The 18,243-nt window shown below is 36.7% G+C and overlaps 1 pseudogene; it reads right to left on the reverse strand.

Moving 5' to 3' along the window:
* Positions 1-1,230: 1,230 nt before the first annotated feature.
* On the reverse strand, positions 1,231-16,452 carry LOC115961449 (annotated as a pseudogene).
* Between the last annotated feature and the right edge of the window lie 1,791 nt (positions 16,453-18,243).

Below are 18,243 nucleotides of genomic sequence, written 5' to 3' on the forward strand. Positions count from 1 at the left end.
AATTGTAAAGTGGAAGGAGATATTATAATAGTTTTGAGCAAGTGTAAAACTTAAGTACAATGTCCAAGTGTAAGACATTAGGTTTTTCAATTAAATTCAAGCACATATTTAACATGTCCAATAAAATACAAACAATGATATTATTTTTAAGGACAATATAATTCAATACATATGAGTTTAATCAGGTAATCTAATGTACTACACCCTCAGTATTATCCTTTCACAAAAATTGAATAACTAAAAACTTAAAAAATATAGACGTGGCTGTCATGCTTTAGAGAAGAATGGGAAAGATAAGAGGAGTTAATTTTTATGATTGCACAGTTGGGATTTGGGGTGAGGAGAATTTTATGAGTGATGCGTTGGAGGGGGGGCTAATCTTTTAATCTTGTGGGGGCTAGCTCTTAACTTAAAATGATTGTAGCCTAGTTTTACTTATAATTAGAGAGGTTTTAAAAAAATTTGGATGGGCCACGCGCACCCCACCCCCCGAATGCATAAGGTGGCTCTGCCCCTGAAGGCATGATATACCAATGCACTAAATAATTTCACCTTGCAGAGATAATGGGACAAGATATGCTTACAGGCTGCACAAGCAGAATTCTACCAAGCCAACGGTGCTACTAGCAGCAGTTTGCAAATTACACCATCAATTAACTAGGACAGTTTTTACTATAATTATTATCACTGGTGTTAACCTGGACAGGAATTCAACTATAACTAAGCTGGAGATTCTTGTCATTTTTCTCTAGTTAAAACTTCAACGAACATTTTTGTAGCAAGTATAAAAGCTGTCTAGAAACAAGAAAATATTCATCAAAAAGCAAAAAACAGAAAGAAATGAAAGCCTGTAAGTTAACATCCTAAGGTAACTTTGTTCTTCTGTCAGGAAAATTCTCTCAATAGGCCAAGAAAGATCAACTTCAAGCAGGAAGCTTAAGCTTCTCACGGTTCTTCCAGCTGAACACAAATCAACCTACAGAAGCCAGTTTTTCTGAGTTTGTTTCTATTTAAGTGTTACTGACTTATTTCCCAGCAGGGAAGAAAAGAAATAGTAGTAAGTGTTACAAACTTATTTAACAGCAGCGGAATTGTATATAAAAAAAAAAAAAAAAAAACAGCAGCGGAATGGAAAGTACCTCTTGATATAGTAGTAGAAAATGTCGGCATAAAGAGCAGTCTGAATCATGCCCGAAACCCAAGCTGTGTTTAGCATTTGACAAGAGCTCATTAAGAAAATATTACTATCAAATGAGCTGGACTATAATTAAAAATGCAAGCAAAGCCAAACTTACGTATCCAGCGAATTTGGTGAATCTCCATAAAGAAGCGTAAACCCAATTGAGGAGATACAAAGCTCGGTAAACACTGCAAGATTATGGGACAGAAATATCACCAAACAAAACCATATGCATGGCAATCAAACATAAAGCAAGCCATATTTTCTACTTTCAAATCCAAGATGATTCAGTTAATATGTGATATAAAAGTTCGGCCAAAAGTCATATAACTTCTATGACTTTATTTTGCCACGCTATGGAAGTTAGCAAATTAGAGTTCTATAAGGCTCTTTCACCCGAATAAAAAAAGTTATGACTTATGGTTATGACTACAAATAGCATGCTTTGGGATGCATGCAACTTTGACTCCATCAGAACTTGTTTTTTTTTTTTTTTGATGGGAAACATATGAAATTTCATTCATCTGAAATTGAATTACAACAGAGTGAATAAACTACAATAGCCGCTACATGCCACGTTCCTCTAAGATGACATGCTCCACAAAGCTTGGGCTAACACCCTTCCAAACCTGAGAAACGCCTGAAACCCTTGCTGCTTTTGCAAGTTCATGGGTAGCTCTGTTGCCACTCCTTTTCAAATGCTGAAAAGTACACCAGGAAAACGAGGAAGAGATGTCCTTAATATTCTGGATGATGTGCCCCAGCTCACCGCCCAGATCACCTTCATTGGTTGCTTGAATAGTTGAGAGAGCATCAGTTTCAAAAATGGCCCGGGAAATCCCCATTTCCGCCGCAAGCAACACACCTTCTTGCAGCGCCATTGCTTCTGTGATCTCAGCAGAGAAGGCCGCTGGAAGGGTCCTGCTTGAGGCTGCGATGGGAGAGCCCTGACAGTCACGAATTATCACTCCAATTCTAGAGGGCCTGCCGTCATCTAAGGCGGTGCCATTAACATTAATCTTGAAGAAACCCGAGGGAGAGGCTTTCCAAATCGTTGGGGTTGGGGCTAAAGAAAGAGTAGGGAGGGAACATGCATCCTTACATTCACCAAGAATTCTGTTTGCCATTTCCCATATTTGACTTGGAGGAGAACCTGAGTCCTCATGTAATGCTTGGTTGCGATTCCACCAGATGGACCATGCCATTGCAAAGAAGAGCTCCAAGTCATTTGGAGAACCTTTCTCAATAATGTCCAAGGCGATATCCACTGGTTCTTGGGAGGAGGAAGTTACTTCAATTGGGCAATTGTGCCATTGTGCCCAAGTCAGCTTGGCATGATCACAGAGGAGTAGCGCATGGGCAGTGGATTCAATGGCCCTGTCACATAGAGGGCAGAAGCTTGAGCAATGAATACCTCTGTACTCAAGTTGCGCATGGTGGGGAGGCCATTTACACAAGTCCTCCAAGCAAAAATTTTGAGCTTTTGTGGAACTTTTTGCACCAAATCCTCTTCCACAGTAAGGTTCTTGAGTCAATTGATGAACGCTCACCCTCCTCATTTGAATCCGCTAGGCTTGAGGCAATGTGGTATGCACTTTTGACTGTAAAAACTCCTCTTTTATTGCCTAACCAAATGAGGCTGTCTTCGGGTAGATTGTAATTCAGAGGGATTTTAAGAATTGTGCTGGCTTCAAGGGGCAAAAAGATGGACCTGACCATTTCTACTTTCCACCATCTAGTATCATTGTTAATAAGGGAGGATACCATGGGGTAGTCTTCAAAATCTATTTGGGGTGTGATCACTTTGTGAGATGTTGGCGTTGGTAGCTACTTATCATTCCAAATATGGATTCGTCAACCATTACCTACCCTCCATCTTATGCCCCTCTTAATTACTTCAAGACTATTGTGGATGCTCCGCCAAGCGTAGGAGGGGTTGCTTTCTTTTTTATTGGAGTTGAAAACTTCATCATGGGGAAAGTACTTGGCTTTAAAAACCCGTCCCATTAGAGAATTTGGATTGGTAAGCATTCTCCATTCTTGCTTAGCCAACATAGCTAGGTTGAAAGCTTGGAGGTTTCGAAAGTCCATCCCTCCGTGGACCTTTGATTTACACATCTTTTTCCAACTGACCTATACTATTTTGTTCTCTTCATCCCTCTGCCTCCACCAAAAATTCCGCATCATACTTTCTAGATCTTAGCACAAAGTCCTAGGGAGTTGGAAGCAACTCATTGTGTATGTGGGCACTATTTGGGCTACCACCTTGATAAGAATCTCCTTCCCTCCTATTGAAAGAAGCTTTCCTTTCCAACCAGCAAGTTTTTTACCCACTCATTCCTTTATTTCCACAAACACCTAAGTTTTGGATTTTCCAATAATGGAGGGGAGCCCCAAGTATTTGTTTTGCATGGAGTCTCGCATTGGACCAAGGATATTCAGAATGCTTTCCTTTTTCTCTTGAGGGGTGTTTGGGTTGAAGAAGACTGATGACTTGTTAGTGTTAATTTTCTCCCCCGTAGCCGCTTCATAGCTATTAAGGATATTGACAAGTTTTTGACATTCTTGGTACTTTGCTTTGCAAAAAAGGAGGCTGTCATCGATGAAGAAGAGATGAGTGATTATTGGGCAGCCTCTATAGATAGAAATTCCATTGATCTATTGGTTTCAGGCAGCTTCATGGATGAGTGCTGAAAGGCCTTTAGCGCAAAGGAGAAAAAGGCAAGGGGAGAGAGGGTTGCCCCTGCCTAATACCTCTTAAGGGGATAATGTTTCCACAGGCCCCGCCATTAATGATCATTGAATAAAACACAGAAGAGATGCTGTGAATAATAAGGTCAACCCATTTTTTAGCAAAACCCATTTTCTCCATTACCTCTTTGATAAAATACCATTCAACCCTATCAAAAGCCTTACTCATATCTAATTTAATTGACATGTAATTTTCTTTCCCTTCACCTTTGTGGTTCAAATAATGCATGAATTCAAGGGCCATTAGGACATTATCTATGATTAGGCGACTAGGGATGAATGCAATTTGATTTTTAGAGATGAAGCTTGGTAAAATGGGCCTAAGTCTATTGGGCAGGACTTTTGATATGAGTTTGTAGGTAGTATTACAGAGGTTGATGGGGCGGAATTTTGTCATTTTGGAGGGATGGTTGGTTTTTGGGATGACAGCGATATTGGTTTTATTTATTTCATTTATGGGCACATTTGAGTTCAAAACATTTAAAACCATGTTTGTGATGTTTAGCCCCACATTGTCCCAATATTTATGAAAAAAGATTGCGGACATATTGTCAAGCCCGGGTGCTTTGGTTGGGTGAAGCTGCTAAAGCGCTTTGGTGACTTCATCTCTTGTGAAGACCTTGGTTAGCTCAACGTTCATTTCCTTTGTAACACGCCTAGGAATTGCATTAGTGACCTCACTAATTCCAATTGGAGAGGAGGTGGAGTAAATCTTCTCAAAATAAGATATTGCAGTGGCAACAATGCTTTCCTTGCTTTCACACCATTCACCATCATCATTCCATAGTCCCAAAATGGTGTTCTTTTTCCTCCTCTCAAAAGCTCCGACATGGAAAAATTTTGTGTTTTGATCCCCTTCCCTATACAAATGTACTGCGTTGACACTATATAGTCTCCTCACTATCTAGGAGATCATTAAATTCCTTTCTGAGTTTGTTAATTTCTGCCCCTTTAGTGCCTCTATCTTCAATGGTGAGTGAGTTGAGAGCCCTTCTTTTCTCTTGAATTTTCTTTGGAATATTGCCCACCACATTTTGATTCCAACTAATTAGTGCAACTGCACATCTTTGGAGGTTGGATGCAACCCCTTCAGGAATGGTGGAGAGGATGCCTAAGTTCCAAGCAGATTCAATAATTTCTCGACAATCTTCCCTTTTGACCCACATAGCCTCAAAATGAAATGGCATTTGCTTCTACAAATTGGGGGAGGTGAATCAGTGGTGATGAGAATGTAGTGGTCTAATGTTGATTCGACCAAGTGATGCACTCTCGGATCCTTAAAGTGTTCAAGCCACTCCGAGGTAGCCAAGGCTTTGTCCAAGCGGAGCAATATTCTGTTATTCCCCTCTTTCATGTTACACTAGGTAAAATCAGGGCCATAATACCCGAGATTCTTGAAGCCACATAAATTCACAACCTGGTGGAGGGAATCCATTTGGCTTTGAGAGCGAATGACTCCTTCTGCTTTTTCATCCATAAAAAGAATTTCATTAAAATCACCACAACAAAACCAGTGAAAATTAAATTGATTATTGAGAAAAGAAAGAAGTTTTCAAGATTCTTCCCTAAGATGGTCTCCGGGTGCCCATAAAACCCGATGAACCTCCATAAGAAACTATTGCCTAATTCAATAGTTATTATATCAATGTGATGGTTTGAGTAGCTCTTGATTTCCAAGTTAGTGTCCCTGGACTAGAGCAAAGCGAGACCTCCACTTCAAGCCTTACTAGGAACAAATAATCCATTCGAAAAACCCAGACTGTGTTTTACTTTCTCTATACGTCTACTCTTTATTTTTGTCTCCGAGAGGAAGACTAATTTGGGATTCCAATGTTGTACATAATCACGGAGCACAAAAACTATTTGGGGTTTCCTAATTCCCCAACAGTTCCAACAAAGGGAATTCATTGCTCCTGGTGGTGCTGCTTAGCAACCACCGTCGATCTCTCCAAGGTGTCATGTGCATCAGTTTGGTGTGAGTCATGTAGCTTCTTCTGAGGTTTGCCTACAATCTCATCCAAATAGTCAAGCCCAGCTATTCTTTTAGAGCCCAAGAACCCAGTAGGATTTTGTGTTTGTGGGTTGATGTTTTGGGATTTTCTTCCTTGGGCTCTTGCAACTCTCTTCCAATTCCCTTTCCTTGGCCTAGTAGGGTGTTGGTGAGCTCATAACTAGAGGAAGGTTTGTTTGTGGGTCTCATCGGGCTAGTTGCTTCTTGGGCCTTAGAGAAGAAGTGCTTTTGAAGGCCTACATTGGATGATCTATCTCTTATTTCCTTACCCGCTTCTATTGATTTTTGGGAATCATGTAAAAGCTTGTCTAAAGAGGGTATAGAGCTTAAGGGACATACCTTTTTCCTGATTTTCCGCTGGTAGCAAGACTAATGTGCTATCTTGTCTTGGTTTCGTGTTTTTGGGGCTTGTATGACTTGACAGATTTGTTGGGAGCCTCATCTACTCTGCCTCTATGTTCATTAGAATGGTGGTCATCAGAATTTGCCAATCATTGAAGTCCTTGTCCTTTCGTTCCTCAGAACCACCACTACTAGCAACTTTTTGTTTTTCAAAACCACCTTTGGAACCACCGTTTGCTCGGAGCTAGTCACCATAATGACTATGGGCTTCAGGATTACTTTGATACCTAGAACAGTGCTTCTCATCATGACCTAGAACTCCACAGAGAAAGCAAAAATTAGGAAGTCTTTCGTATTTAAATGTAACCCAATACTTATCTCCTTCCGGGTTAACAACATTTCCACCCCTTCGCAGAGGCTTATCAATGGGTAAATCCACTCGTATCTTCATAAAGTTTGCTTGTTTCGATGACTAGGATTGCTTATTGGATTCAATGTATTTCCCCAGTTTGTTGCCAAGGTCCCTTCCTACCTCTTTTGTCATACTTTCAAAAGGGAGACCCCAAACTTGAATCCAAAACAGAGAGTGAGTAAAGGAGATATTAGCAATTGATAATCCTTTCCTCCATCTGCAAAGGAACAAGAGGTTATTGTCGAAGTTCCAAGGGCTGTTTCTCCCAACCCACTCCATTTGGTAACTTGAGTTGAAGTTGAACTGGAAAATATTTTTTCCCACATCTACAATCCTTAGATCTGAACCCATCTTCCAGGCTGATCTTAGAGTGTATTTTAGAGCTCGTATATTCTGGTGCCTATTTGCTAGAAGTCAGCCAAACAGACTCAATGCACACTCATCCAAGAGGTCTGATCTGTTAGTGGTTGATATGGAAATATATTCTTCTTCTTCTTTAGTAAGCTGGAGGTGCTGTATCCCATCAATAATTATTTGATCCATTTTGGTGAGGAGTTAATCAAGCCCTATGGGCTACTTGAGACCCAAAGAGAACCCGTATTAAAAGGAGGGAGTGAGGACTCGTGCTAAAGCGAGAGAGAGGAACTCCTACTAAGGGAGAGTTTTTCCATATGGACCCAATTGGGGTCTAGACCCGTTAGGATGCTTATCAGAATATGTTGTGTATGTAAGAAACTAGTGAATCAATCTTCCATAGACTAAAAAGCATTGGAATAGCAGCACTAGTAGCGGAAGTCCTTATTTTCCATAGCTGTTTGCAAAGAAGACTAAAATTAAAGATGTTTCTTGTATATGTTATTAGGTTCTAGTAGATAAAGGTAATCTACATACTAACAGCTATTTAGATGCTTAAGATAATTTCTAGGGATTTATAGTTAAAAGCATAATCATTTTTGTCCCAATATAAATTTCAAGTGACATTTTCTAACCATTCATGATACCAGTTTCAACCCCCAAAATAATACCGCCAAAAATCTTCTTCACCATCATTAAACAACCAAAAGAGTAGCACTATGGGGACCATAGTAACATGAAGATCGGTAATACTTCTAGAGACTGACCACCATCACCTCCACCATTAGTTTCCCAATAAAACCAATACAACCAATATAATAGCACCAACCCTGCTGCTTCCCTAGTCATTCTAACCGTGATAATCCACATCCTCAACAGCATGGTGACCACCCCCTCTGACTCCACTATTGACAAAGAACATAACTATGTCAACCCAAATAACTCAACTGAGTTCTCCAGCCACCTCAATAGCAGAAATACACATGTACTACACTAATTATTCATGAAATTGAAGACACTATAAACATCATTAAGATAATGATTTCAGGAATAATCTTATAGCACCCTGAAATATTGACATAACCAAAAAGAGTACTGTAACTTCCCAAGAATAATCTTACAAGGCCCTGAAATATTGACATAACCACAAAGAGTACTACAACTTCCCACAGAATGATTGTGCCATAACATTCATTTGATTTCCATAAACTTGTGCAAAATCAACATGGGTCCATTTAGTCACCACCATGAAAATTTAGAGGTGGCCCAATCAAAAATATCTTTTGCACTTTGCCTAAAATCCCTTGAGTCTTAAAAGGGATAACTATTTTGTCATTCATTAGAAACCTTTTCATTAGGTGATTAGGACTTGGCTTCTCAAGTAGAGGAGTAGGTCTAGGAAAGATATTGGGTTAAACCCCAGCCTAGTGCACCAAACAAGAGAGAGAGAGAGAGAGAGAGAGAGAGAGAGAGAGAGAGAGAGAGAGAGAGAGAGAGAGAGAGAGAGAGAGAGAGAGAGATCTTAAATTAAATATACTTTCTCAATTTTACTAGTGCACTAAACTTATCAAATTTCTAAAGCTCCCTCCAAGTGCCATAAAAAACATCCCAAACTATTGTCAACTATGGGTCTGTTTGGGATCCGTTTATTTTGCTGAAACTGAAAACTTTTTACTGAAAGTATTGTAGATAAAGGTAAAAGTTAGCTAAAATAATATAGTGAGACCCATGAATAGTATCAAAAAGTGCAGTGGGACCCATGAATAGTAGCAAAAATAAGCTAAATAGTAAAATTAATAGGCAAAATTAATCATGTTAAGTGTCCGTTTGGGAACAGCTTATTTAGCTGAAACTGAAAACTTTTTGCTGAAAATACTATAGATAAAAGTAAAAGTTAATTAAAATAATAGAGTGAAACCCATGAACAGTACCAAAAAAATACAGTGAGACTCATGAATAGTAGCAAAAATAAGCTGAATAGTAAAATAAGCTAGTAAAAATAATCAATGCCAAATACACACTAAATCTCACCAAAAAATTTACTTTATTCACCATTGTGTGACAAATCATACCTCAAAATCCTTATTTTTCTATCATTTTCCTTTTTAGAAAGATCCCCATGCCTAACAATCTCTTCATCCCATTTTTTGCCAGGAACTCTGCCTTTCAACTTGTCCCTTTAAAATTATAATTCTGATAAAAATATCAAAGAGAAACATTATTCCAATCGAACATCACAAACATATTTCTTTTAACTGGAGCTGATTTGTTTACATCATTTATCTCACAATCTTGATTGAGAGATGTAAATGCTGAAATTGCAAACCGTAAAATATATTATAATGGTATTTTCAAGGGTTACTATTGCATTATAAACAGATAATATCACAAAAATATATTTTTTCCAGTAACTTCATAGCCTACTAATCAGGTAAATTAAAGGCAAAAATCCAAAACTGATTCTCTAACTGTCAGTCTTTTTTATTTCAATCCTTTAACTTTTAGTTTTGTCATTTCAGTTCTCTAACTTTCGATTGTTGTCAATTCGGTATTCTGTTAACCGGCTGTTAAGTGTCTCCGTTAAATGAGCAAAACGACACCGTTTTGGCTCTTTTTTTTTTTTTTTTTTGGGAATTTTCGTAATTAAAAGAAATTAAGAAAACTGTTATTTGAAAAAAAAAAAAAAAAAACATTTAGGGGAACGACGTCGTTCTCCTGACCTAAAATCAAAACACAAACTGAGGTGAGGTTTTCATTTTCCTTTTTTTTTTGTCTTTCCATTCCGATTTTCTTTGTCTCGCTTCGTATCAATTAATTTTCCCCAACCCAATAATTTCAACGGCACCGTTTTCTCCATACCCATCATCGATCCTTCTTCTCAGAACTTCAGAATCAATGGTTGTTTTTTATTCATGAAATTTCAGTTATAATTATTACAATTACTGTTCCATTTCTTACTTTTATATATGTAAAATTTGATCTCAATTTATGTATAGATTTTTTTTTTTTTGATTATGTCTTGGAACTTAGTTATCATATGCAGGTGGGTGTGATTATTTAGTTAGTTGAAGGTTGGAGATTGAAGAAGATGTTTGAATCACACAAAGAAATTCTCTTTGACGAGCTTGGTGCCTCACAAAACACAAGGTGTTGAGCTTGCAGCTGTTCCTCCTGTGAAAAACACTGCTTCTTCTACTGCTGCTGCTTCTGGCTCTGGCTCTGGCGGAGCTGGGAAGCAACGTTTGCGATGGACTTCTGACCTTCATGACCGTTTTGTTGATGCTATCACCCAGCTTGGCGGACCAGATAGTGGGTATTTTCTTTTTTATTGTATTGTATTCTACTTTTTGTTATAAAAAAAAAAAGGGGGATAGTTACATAAGACAGTCCCCGGACTCTCTCTCCCTCTCTCTCAAATCTCGGTTTCTCTCTCTCTCTCAATCTCACCTCATCGCTGCTGCCGCTGCCGACCTAGACGGACTCTCCCTTCTTCCCCCAAAATTCGCAGTTTAGGGCTGTGAGCAAAGTTACACGATCTGTGTTTTGATTTCATGTAAGGGGAACGACGTCGTTCCCTAAATGTTTTATTTTTTTAATTACAGTTTTCTTAAGTTATTTTAATTACGAAAATTAAAAAAAAAAAAAAAAAGTCAAAATGACGTCGTTTTACTTATTCAACGAAGACATTTAACAGCTAATTAACAAAATATCAAATTGACAACAATTAAAAGTTAGAAGACTGAAATAATAAAACTGAAAATTAAAAGATTGAAATGAAAGAGACTGAAAGTTTAAGTGTCAGTTTTGAATTTTTGCTTAAATTAAACCTAACAAAACTACCTATTACTTACGTCATGAAAATAATAAGGTTATCTGTATGTTTATGCACAAGCATTTGGGTAGACACACACTAAAGCTGGAGAGATACTGTCTAACAATATAAAACATAAACAATCCACAAAAAAGAAAAAGTTGGTGTATGTAGAATGACAATAATTAAATCCAAAGCAGAACAATATGATATTTGATTAAACTAAATTCAATCAAAGCAGAAATACGTAGCCAGTTTGACAGAAAGAATGCAGCCAGCTTCTAAGAAAGAATAAAGGTGGCATACCCAAGAAGAAATACGTAGTCCCCCGTTAAGGTGTCAATGTTCCTTGACCTTTGTAATTGCGGTAAGATTGCTACAGCTTCAAGGTATAGCGAAAATGACCACAGAACCTCCAAATTAAGTCAAGTTTCCATCAGAAATTATATTCAATTTACAAAGAGGGTAATATAAAATCTAATAGATTCATTTAATTAAGAACCAGAATAGATTAAACAAAGTAGAAATACCATAAATGATTAGTAACAACATGAAAGATGTATGATTGTTATATAGTTTTAATATCATTTACTGATCCCAAAAAAAAAAAAATTCTAGGTCATTCAAACATTTCTGAAGCAAGAAAGAAAAGACAGAACACATTCATAAGCTACAAAATTGCTTGTGGCTGCAGCCCCTGACTAGTAATAATTAGATTGAAGAAACTTATTCTTAAAACAAAACCCATATGAGCCAATGAGCTCTAGCTCAAACGTCACTTCTCTCTCTTGTAAGAGCAAGGTAGAAGATGAGATTGCTGATTCAAGACCCACCAGGTGTGGGGTGTAATTACCAATAATAATAAGAATGGTTTCTCAACAACCAAAAAAAAAAAAAAAACCAATAATAATAAGAATAATAAACCAAACCCATATGATTGTAAAGTATCTTTCCTCCCTTGATGTTTTTGCATGAGATGGTTTAGGCCTCTTACAAGGGCAAACATCACTGCCCTTACCTTGAAATTGTAACATTCTTTATGGTAATTCATGGAAGCTGCTTCATTTGATGATATTTTGTAAACTGAATATTTATATTCGTTTTTTTTGCTGTTGGAGTTTATAATTATTTCCCCTTTATTTATATCCAAACAATGCAACCAGGTTAGGTGTCATTTTTATGATGATAAGGTTAGAACTAGAGCCTACTTATACTTTAATTATATGGTACGGGGGTGACAATATTTTTAAAACCAGATGAACTTTAATGCCTTACTTGTGCTTATTTAGGTACATTACTTGTTCTGCCTAATGCCTTATTCTGTTTATACTCTAATGTTCTACCACTCTGACCACATAGTTGTGTAAGAAGCTGTTGAAGGAAAAAGGAAGCCGTCTTTCATCCCAATGGGTAGTGTTACATAAGAGATCTTTCTATCCCAATAATTGACATATTGGAGTTATTTTACAATATTTTTGTAAAAAGTTACCAACTTCTCCTAAAGAAGAAAAAAAGGGGGAATAGAGAAATTTCTTTGGGGTATAGAAAAAGAAAACATTTTGTGCTTCACAGTGTGGTGTGAAATTTTTTATTCGGTTAAAATGATATCAGCCTTGATTTGTCCCTCTTTTTAAGTTCCATATGTGTCTTTGCAGTCCATGATATGAACAGCTCTAAGTTATATATCCTGAAATAGTTTTGTTACAAGTACTGGTCGTTCAGGTTGATGCAGATTGTTTTGCATTTCATTTTCCAACAACTGGCAGGACAAATGAAGACAAGGTCTTTAATGATATGAAGGAAAGGAAATCCTTAATTCTAAAGGACAGGACAGAGCAGCTTCTAACTCCAAAGAACAATCTGGTAGCTCTGCCTTAAAAGATGAATTTGTTACAGTCTATGTCAAATAGGAGAATAACACTGTTCAATGGCTGATAAAGGAAATGTAGAATACCAAATCATTCCATAATGTTCCTACACTAAAGAGATAACAGACTGCAACTTGCACCATAAGATCAGAGTTCAGGAATGAACAGCCAAAGTTGGTATCTGATAGTTGATTGTTTTTTGATAGATTGATTTATTCAAACACCTCAATTTTTAAATCAAGACTGTTCATTGTGAAACCAGATCAAGATCAATTTACCAAAACTTAAACGTAGAGAGGATAGTCCATAAAGCAACATGACCCGGTCCAAATCAAGATATGAATATATATATATATATATATATATATATATATATATTTGTTAATCTTTGTAATGTCTAAATGAGCCACCAAAAAGAATCTGGACAAGATGACTGAGTAAAGGACCATTGTTCCACATCTCAAAAAAGTTCTTCTGTAGAAGAATTAGAAGGCCAACAAGAGATTGCTCAGTTAATAGTAATGAAAGTTGAGCAGTCATTTATATAAGATCAAAAAGCTTTTGGATTCCAGTAGGTGGACCCTTGATTTTGCCTGCAGCCAATAGGTGTACATAGTTCTAAGTAGTAGATCATATCATGAATCCTTAGCACATTTAACACTGAAGGTGCTCCAATCATGTGCAGTAGGACTTCTAAACAAAGAGGAAGAATCAGATAAAACCTTTTCCCCCCATTAAGAGGACTAAAGTCTGTTATTCCACAGGAACTTTCTTAATCCTGCCTGATATATCTTCCATAAGATTTTATTAAAGCAATAAAAAACTTACAGACCAACATCCTTTTTCACCATTGTTTGTCAAAAAAGAAAATTTGTGTGTTCATTGTATTCTATTATAAAGCAGAAATTAATAACTCATCCTCATAAAGGTAAGCCGGCTATGAGCCAACAAATACAAAAGAGACTGAACCCAAATGACATGTCATAAGGAAATTCCAAACAATATTTGCAGTCATCTCATTTTCCGAATATTCAAGAAAAAACATTATAAGATCTGTGGGTCAGTCTAACTTTTAAAAAAATATTGACTACTCAATCTACATAATTGCTCTTGTGCTCTCATCAAATATTCATGACAGGGCCTTGAAACCACAATTGTTATTTGTTGCATCCTGTCTAGAAATTTTAACCATGTATATGTCCTCTTTTTTCTTTTAAACCACGTAGGAGTGCTAGAACGAAACTATTTGATGATTCCTATATCTGGAGAAACACTTTGGCTAACCATATAATACTATTTTCCTGATTGATGTATTTCCCGGTCTTAAATCATTTCTGTGAATGTGGTCTGGTAAGGCAGTTTTTTCAACACATTTTAAAAATACTAATCCTCTAATATTCAAATGTGGCCTCTATAATTGAAAAGCAAATATTTAGTTGCTAGTTGTTGAAAGAAGAACTATAACACTAAAAGTCATATTTTAAATACCAAAGAAAGGTCAGACCCAAGTTGTGGGTTAAAGCACCATGTTTGACCTCAGTTCAAAGGTCAACAGGTCTTGACAATTATTTGTAGCATATGCTATCAAAGCAACAAGTTTCAAGTTCGAGTCTAGGAATTAGACTCTCCAAGAAATTGGAGGTAAGGTTGCCTACCATGATCTCTCTCAGGCTCTACACAAAAGTGGGAGTTTTGTGCACTTGGTACATCCTTTTTTTAAAAAAAATTTGTTATCAAATAATAGTTGATATATGATCCTCTTTAGGTAACTTTCTTCATCCAAAAAAAAAAAAAAAAAAAAATCTAAGAAAAAACAAACCAAAAAAATAAAGACAAAATTTTCCTTACCTCAACTACAGTAAAATCAAGGTGGACGAAAAGAGCCAGCACAAAGCATGGGAGTATAAGAAAGTAATGTCTAAAGGTATCTTCATCCTTGCTGTATGTTTGCTTCACTACTTTGTGGTACCTCATATACCAAACAATACCAATAGAAGTTCCAACAAAGACTAGCTTCATCGCAATTTGATAGAGAGAGTTATACCTCGTGAACAAGTCTAGGTACCGAGTGAGAAACACTATGACATACAGTTCTTGAGTCTTAAGCGAAATTCCTGGGGCAAGTAAAAAAGTAATGTAAGGCCAAAGAGAGGCAAAAGAATATTGACATAAATGAAAGTCCAATATTTTTGTAAATCTATATATTCTTAAAACGGGGGAAAATTTGTATTTGTGCCTCTTGCTTGCATTAAGATTCCACCAAGTCACAGAATCCCTTAATCGGGTTCCCTGGATTGAAGCGTATACGCAAGAATGTAAATTGCAAGTTGTTCATGTATTTCAAGTCCTGATTTCTGAAGGATAAATCCCATAGAATTACAATTATGCAACCTTATCTTCCTCTCACTTATATACCATCTCAGTCCTGTTCCAAAAAGGTCACCTAGAACCAGACGATATTCAGTCGGTACAAAATCCAAAAACTCCTGAGCAGTACTGAAAAGTTCTATCTCTAAGTTATTTGTAATTTTGAGGATTTTAGTCAACAATAAAGAATCTTAATAACTGATGCGTTTTTTTTTTTTTTTTTTTTACTAATAAAAGAATAGAATTTCATCAAAACTCAATGGTAGCATCAAGAACAAAATAAAAGAATATCATGAGCAACAAGAAGTAAGGACATTGCGTGCTTAGTAATTTCAAGAAAAAGGGTCCTTCCAAGAAAGGCTTTCAATATACAAGCATATGATGACATACATGCATAAATATTTCAATGCTAACAAACTCTTGAGCATTACTTAATGGAAGAACTCTTGGAATCTCTTGTCAAAACAATTGTATTTATAATTACGAAATGTTCATGAAGTCCACCACTATTCCCCTCAGCAGTAGTAATGAAGAATAATAGAATAGAAAAATAGTTATTCAGGGGAAAAGGAATTTCATAGTTCCAAAAACCAAGAGCAAATTAGAACAACAAAAGGCTTCAGAAAAATAGTTACTTAAGAGTTAGATCAAAGCTCCAAAAACGCAGGCATTCAAAATTAAAGTTCTTCAATCAAAAATAACTTTTCAGAAATAACAGTCCTTTTGAGTAGTGAGTTTTTGTATCATTACATAAGACAGACTTTTTAAATGAGCAACCTACATACCATGAATCAAAAGTTCTAATAAAAATTAGAAATTTAGAAGTATATGTGCACCATGTTGAAGATGATAAAGCAAAACGTTCCGTTTCATTAAGCTTGAAGACCAAAGCCAATAAAACGCATCGTTTCATTAAACCTATAGACTAAAACTCACCGTTTTATTAAGGCAAATGTCTCCTATATTGGTTTTGCTCAAACGGTGTCATATTGAAGATTCAAGAACTTGTTGGTATTGGCAGGCTTTTCAGTTAGGCAGATTTGATCGCAAATTTGATCAACCATCTCCACCTTTCACGGATCTATTTCGTATTTACAGGAGTTCTCTTTGAAATCTCTCTCTCACTCTTTCTTTCCTTCTCTCTTGTAATTGTTTGTTGCTCTTCAATCTTGCTAAACATTGTTAGATTTTCTCTGTTAGAATTTCTTCATGGTATCAGAGCCTTTGATCTCTGCAAACATAGCTCAACCATGGCAGCATAAGCTCAGCTATGGCTTCTTCCTCTACAGCTCCTTCAAGTTCCACTGTAAGTGTAATGAATCAACCTCTGATGTTGTTATCCAATATGGCTAACATGATGACTATTAAGCTAGACAACACAAACTACATAGTTTGGAAGCACCAGATCACTATGGTCTTAGAAACTTACTCGATGTTTAACTCTTGGAGGAACCTCAATTGATTCCAGAGAAGTATCTTAAGGATCTTTTTAGTTCTTTCACAGCAATTCTGAATCTAGATTATGTAAATTGGAGGTCAAAAGAAATGGCTTTGCTCACCTTTATAAGTTCCACACTTTCTCCCTCTATTTTGGCTTTAACAGTTGGGTGTACCACTGCAATGGAGGTGTGGAAGGTTCTAGAAAATAGGTTTTCATCTATTTGTAGGTCTTATGCAATGAATCTCAAAGGAGAGCTGCATAACATCAAGAAAGCCACTGGTTCTATGGACATTTATCTGCAAAAAATCAAAGTGGTTAGGGATAATCTTTTAGCTGTTGGTGTAATTGTTGATGATGAAGAATTGCTCCGGATAGCAATCAAGGGGCTACCTAAGAACTATAATGCTTTTAGATCTACTATAAGGACTAGAAGCACTTGACTTAACTTTGATGAGCTTGCTACAATGCTCAATGCAGAAGAAGAGTCCTTAAATGAAGGTTTGGAAGTTAAAGATCCTGTCTTTGCTATGGTAGCTGCTTCCAACTCAAGGCCAAACAACTATAATGGCTATAATCAGTCCTACAATCAGTCTTACAACAATAGAGGAAGGGGCAGAGGCAACTACAACAATAGAGGAGGTCGAGGAGGAAGAAACTCTAACACTCCACAGAATCAGTTCAATCAATTCTCACAAAATCAGTTTTCTGGTTCTAAATCAAAGAGGCCTACTTTCCAAATCTGTGGTAGACTTGGACATTTGGCAATTGATTGCTATTATAGGATGGACTATGCTTATCATGGAAAGCATCCACCTACAAAACTTGCTGCTATGGCTACTGCCTTGAATGCATGTCTTGCTCAAGAACAACCCTGGCTTGCTGACAGTGCAGCCACAGATCATGTGACCTTAAGTCTCAATCATCTAAGCTTTCCTAAGCCTTGCAATGGTTAAGGTCATCTCACAGTTGGTAATGGTCAAAATCTGCCTATCACTCATGTTGGTAATACCACTATTCCTTCATCTTAAAAAAGGTTCTCAGGGTTCCTTCCATTGCTTCAAATCTTGCATTTGTGCATAAAATTTGACATGACAATAATTGCGGGTGTTATTTTGATGAAAACATCCTTTCTATTCAGGCTTTGGCCATGGGGAATGTTCTCTATCAAGGCAAGAGTGAGGGTGGTGTCTATCCCATCTATCCTCACAAAGCTTCAAAGCTTTCCCTTACTTCCAAACTCTGCAACAATGTTGCTTTGTCTTCTGTTTTCAATAAAACTCTTTGGCACATGAGACTAGGTCACCCACATGATCAAGTTCTTCATGTTCTTTTTACAATGTTCAAATCTATATCAAATAAGTGTACTAATTCTGATTACTCTTGTACCCCTTTCAAGGAAATATAGAATAGCAGGAACATTTAAATATGTTTGATTCTTTATCAGATCATAAAAGCCCACTTTCCAAAGAGCTCTTCCTTCTCTTCGGCATCGAGCATCAATTGCAATGATTTGATAAACCACCCATTGGGATATAGATGTAGATGAATAATACCCCCCAGAAACATATAAGAGGTTTTCTCCTCACATGGCTCAAGAAAATTTGAAATTATGTCTATGGATTGAATTTGAAATTTTTAATTAGTAATGTCAAATGGATCCATAAAATAATCAAATCAATTAAATATGAGTTAAGTACTTTTTGTTA

The sequence above is a fragment of the Quercus lobata genome, chromosome 9 (genome assembly GCF_001633185.2).
Source record: "Quercus lobata isolate SW786 chromosome 9, ValleyOak3.0 Primary Assembly, whole genome shotgun sequence".
NCBI classification, from domain to species: Eukaryota; Viridiplantae; Streptophyta; class Magnoliopsida; order Fagales; family Fagaceae; genus Quercus; species Quercus lobata.